The sequence below is a fragment of the Sinocyclocheilus anshuiensis genome, unplaced genomic scaffold (assembly GCF_001515605.1).
Source record: "Sinocyclocheilus anshuiensis isolate Anshui unplaced genomic scaffold, SAMN03320099.WGS_v1.1 scaffold758, whole genome shotgun sequence".
NCBI lineage: Eukaryota > Metazoa > Chordata > Actinopteri > Cypriniformes > Cyprinidae > Sinocyclocheilus > Sinocyclocheilus anshuiensis.
Window position 1 is genome coordinate 2,822,900 of NW_015548126.1, and position 5,301 is coordinate 2,828,200.

General features: G+C 34.0%; 1 protein-coding gene across 3 annotated transcripts in view; it reads right to left on the reverse strand.

The window, feature by feature from the left end:
- The window catches only part of b3glcta (beta 3-glucosyltransferase a), a 95,698-nt gene that overhangs the window by 29,645 nt on the left and 60,752 nt on the right, over positions 1 to 5,301 (reverse strand). The gene's annotated exons all lie outside the window — the stretch shown is intronic.

Below are 5,301 nucleotides of genomic sequence, written 5' to 3' on the forward strand. Positions count from 1 at the left end.
AATATCTCTTTGGATTTGAGACTTTAGTCTTTGCAACTTTACAGATCTTCTTTACGCACCAAGAGCTTGTAACACTTCAAAGAGAAAGGAAAAATTGAAATCGCATCATATGACCCCTTTAATATAGATCTGAGGACTTTGTGACACCCATTGTGTCTCTTCATACAGCTCATCAGCATGTGAACACGGCAAAAAGGGACTGTGATTACACTGTGACTCAAGGTGACGATGAAGATAGGAGTCGGTGTGACCTTGCTACCTTATGTTGGTTCAATCACATGGCGGCCAGAGACCGGAACAGTGAGAAATTAGCACTCTAATCTTAGATGTGTCTGATCTGTCTGTCCTATGACATGGGAAGAGAAAGTGCAAAAAGAGACGAAAGCATGCATATAGAAAGCTCAATGACCCTAGTTTGTCAGAGTTTAACTTTGTTGGTAAAGAAATGGCTTTTACCATCCAGAAAGTTCCCTTGTTCAGTAATTAACCTTTGTGCTATTCTCAGGTGGACATTTTCTTTGTGGAAAACGTCTTTTAATCTAAAATGGATACAAAAGTGCTTTAAATGTCATGCCATGAGAGGATATGGACTATAAATGAACCATTGGTAATCTATGCTTGGCCAAACAACTGGACTGATAGCTTCAAAAAACACTTCATTTGTTAAATAGGATGCATGTTTTGGACCAGCAACAACTAATTTACAGCAGAGAATGGTCAATGTAACCATTAGGCTAATCTTTTATGATTTTAAAATGTCATAAAATACACAAAGCCAGCAGGCAGCATCTAAACAGTATTTTATAAGGCCGCATGACAGGTCAGACAAATACAAATCATTACAAGGATGCATTTCAGTTGTGAGGTCAGGCTGACTTAGCTAATGTTCTCTGCCCATCGGCCTGATTACCATAGAGACTGGGACAAACATAATACATTGCATTGCCCTGCTAAAGGGTGCTTGGTTTAAACCATGTCTGTGCATCATAATAATTAATTAGGGCAAATTTGAGCTAATGGATGAAACTAATTACAGCCTCCTCATCATCTGTAATGAATTACCCAGTTGACTTTTCCAAGTCATTTACAATTAAAACTCCTTCCACTACTTCTTGTATGAATCAGAAAGCATTATATTATAAATTCAACTATGTCTGCAAACTCCAAAACTGAATTACAAAAATGAATCATTAATATTTCCTGGAAAAAGCGCTTGAAAAACAGCAAAAGAACTATTTGCACTCACAGAAACACACGCAAATATATAATTATGTACACACACACACACACACACACACCTATCTATCTATCTATCTATCTATCTATCATCAAACTCTCTAAAGGATATATACATAATATATATTTAATAAATAAAAATGTAAAAATGTATTAATATAAAAATATAAAATGTAAAAAATATTTATTATTAAATACTTGCAAAATATTTATAGCACGCACACATAAGTATAAAAATACTAATTAAATACTGAATTAATTATTATTATCAAATATTGAATATATAACATCATTATAAATTACCTTATATTAACCAGTTATAGTTAAATATTAATAACCAGAAGACTAGTATTAGTAGTATTTTTAGTATAGTATTTAATATAATATAATACATTATATTATTTATATCTTTTTAGATATTACAATGCCATCATTTTCAAATTCATCACTTTAATCTTACATATACAAAATTAAAAACAGCGCAAGGCTAAAGTTGAATCTGCAAAGCAAAGTTCGAAAGTTTGACAAAAAAGATGACAAATAAGAAGACAAACACAAAGAAGAATACTAAAAAAGATGACACATCATAAAGAAGACAAGTCCTCAGGGCATTTGTTTCTCACTCAGCACTGACATTAACAGAAGGAAACAGTCTAGGTCATACCAGCTGCTGCCATGCTAAGTTTACAAACTTGTGCGCCTCTGATGGCTTTAGAGATGAATACCTCAGTGTTTATAGATTGCTGGTCTTACTGAATGTGTTCGCTACTGCATGCGCTCCCACTGTTCTGCCTGCCGCTTCGGCCCCCCAGTGGTGGAGCAAACATCCCATAGCTTTTACAACATAACAGTCACTGCTGGCTGCACACTGGGGAGTGAATATGAGCGAGCGAGCAATGTTCAGGAGCACTGTACAGCCACACAGGGCAGGAGTGATAAATCTCAAGTCTAATTCACACTGACAATACTGGAACTGTCAAGGTTCAGAGGCCGACAAAGAGCGAGAGAACTGATGTGCACATCCACGTAGAGCGTGACGCATGAGCATTTCTCTGTAACGAATAAATCTTAGGCCTCATGAGTTTAACTAAAGAGACACAAATTGCTCAACTGAAACTAGAATTATGCATCAGCTCTACAAGTCAACTGTCTCATGTCTCAGACTAGTGCTGACATCTTGTGGTAATGCATAAAGAAGCATGAAAGTCGAGTCCATTTCCTTACAAAGGTCTGAAGAAAAACTTTATTTGGGTTCCTAAATGTTATCCAGAGAAACAATGAAGTTCTATATATATTATTCAATATCATCCAATCTCATCTATAGAAGCCCTCGTTTAGTGTATTATTGAAAAGGACAGTTTACCAAAAAATTAAAATTCTGTTATCGTTCTTCTTTAAAAACCAAAGAAATTTTAAAAACAATGTTTTGTATCCCAATGACTTTCCCTGTATGGTGTAAATCTAAATGTCAAAATCAGAACGATGAAACATATACATTTAATATAAATATAATTATACAAATATAATGTTTATTATTAAATAATATAATATATATTAAATAGATATTTAATAATATTTTATATATTTAATTGTAATACACATTTTTTAAATTATATTTTTTATATTTGAGTATAAATAGGTATAAATGAAATTAATTATTTCATAAAATAAATAGTACACTGAAGGAGAACTGGTAGAGGTAAGATATAAAAATAATTGGATGTATACTTATTTAAAATAAAAGTATAAAATATAAATCTAATATAAATATATATTTTAATATTTCTTATTAGAAAATAACATTTGTGTTAAATTAAATAAAACACTGAAAACTGACTCAAATGCTGACAGCACCAGTTAGTCAAACACTTCAAGGGCATTAAAATAAGTAAACTACACTGCATTTTTTCCAATTAATTTGGGCTCACAAAGTGTTGCTAAAAAGCATCTAATCTGAATAGGATAGGAAAGATGAAAGAAATCAAAACAGCTTGTTATTGCAATACAACTGTAGAAATCCACTGTACATCCTTTGAAAAATTAGGCTAAGCTGTTCTGGGAATAAGAAGAGCCTGAGAATGAAAGAAAAGGCGGTAGAAAGGATATAATGCAGGATAAGAGCGCTTTCTTAATCTGGTTTTGATTGGATCAGAGGGTGACAGCTCAGTGAACTGGTGCAGAGCTCCGAGGTTATTGCAGTTTGGCACTCCAGATTTTCAGAACAAGCAGTCAGATAGAGTTTGTCTACGAAAGTGGTAAACTGCCAGGTGAGGTTGTTGTTGGGGGTGGAGAAAAAAACAGATTGCATTACATTTTCACTCTCAGAGGATGGTCTCCATGCTGGGAAACAAATGGAACACACTATCAAGGGTGGAATATTAAGGATGAACCGAAGAGTTTCTCTCATTGAAATAAAGCTTTTAACATTTGAAATGTCAATCCTACTACTTCACTTACTCAAAATGTCACTTCATGATCTGCCCTTGCCTTTTCTATAATGTTCAAATATTCAATAAAAGCGCACTATGAAAATGCTGCCAGATTAGTTGCAAGAATAATTTCATGAAAGCCAAACCAAACCATGCAAATGTAAGACTGCAAACAATATCATTTATAATAGAAAGAATAAAAAAAAAATGCAATACAAAAAATAGAAAAAAAAAAAAAAAAAACATTTTGCAATCATATATATATACTGTATATAGTGCTTAGAATAAACAGACGATATTGTCCTCTGGTGTGGATAATAATAGGGATGCACCGAAATGAAAATTCTTGGCCGAAGTCGAAACCGAACAAAATGAAACACTGGGCCGAAGGCTGAATACGGGTTTTTGAGTTTTTTTCCCTCATGTATTTTGCCCATTTTTTTCCCTATTGCATAAATTAAATAGCCAAAATGTGCTTTTTACTGTTTTGTCTTGCTTTTCAAAGAAAAATCAATTACAAAACAATAATTTAAAAATATTGAGCACTGAACATTTTTTAACATTCTAGCAGACATTACACCAACAAAGCACAATTTAACTTAAAATAAAAAAAGTTAGTAAAATAATATTTTTTGGCCATCAGACCCCCTTCTTGAATCAGGCATGTATTTTTTACTGTACAAATAAAAGCAGACTTGCTGAGAAGAAGAGACTTCTTTTAAAACATTAAAAAAATATTACAGATCCCAAACACTGTGTGTAAATGTTATAATAAATGTATTAACAGAGCTGTTGTAATTATTATCATTATTATTGTCTTACTTTTTATTTTATTTTACAGGACAACAGTAAAATTACAATACTAACATTTATGAATGCTGGAGTTCTTGCTTTTCCTCAACTTTTATTTTGGAAGACCTCAGCACTTCTTTTTGTTGACAACAGCAGATTTATAAATGAGTCTCATTACGAAAACGTCACACGTATCGCATTGTCACATGCCTTGTAAAAATTCATAACAATGTGACTGAGCAACTGACAACTGTTTCAGTGCGTCGCACGTATCGCATTGTCACGTGCCTTGTAAAAATTCATAATAATGTGACTGAGCAACTGACAAGTAACACTGGTTCAGCGCAGATTTTCCTTGCGCTTTGAACTTTGAACCCTGGTTAACAAGCAGATCTGCCGCGAGGTCGTGCAGCGCTGTCAGAATACATGCAATGCGCGCGTGTATTAGAAAACATAACGTTCTGCAGTTTATTTACTAATTGTTTAAGGCCATTTCGTGATTTCAATCATCATACAGTAACCAGCAACAATCACCCCTTCCTCTTCTCATCGAAGACATGTGATGCAGCACTAAACAGTCTCTCACTGTCGGTGCTTGTAATGATTTTTGCGTCTTTCTCTGACAGTTTTAAACGCTTCCATACTGCCGTCATGTTTGCTGCATTATAAAGAGTGCGCGCCTCTCACTCTACGCTGGTTGCTATTTGATCGCGTCACGTCATTGTTCGGTACAATTTATTCGGTCTTTTCGCTTATTTAATCATTTCGGTTGCCGAACATTCGGTGCATCCCTAGACAATAATATAGTTATCTTTATAGTTATCATTCTTGGTGTGAACGGGCC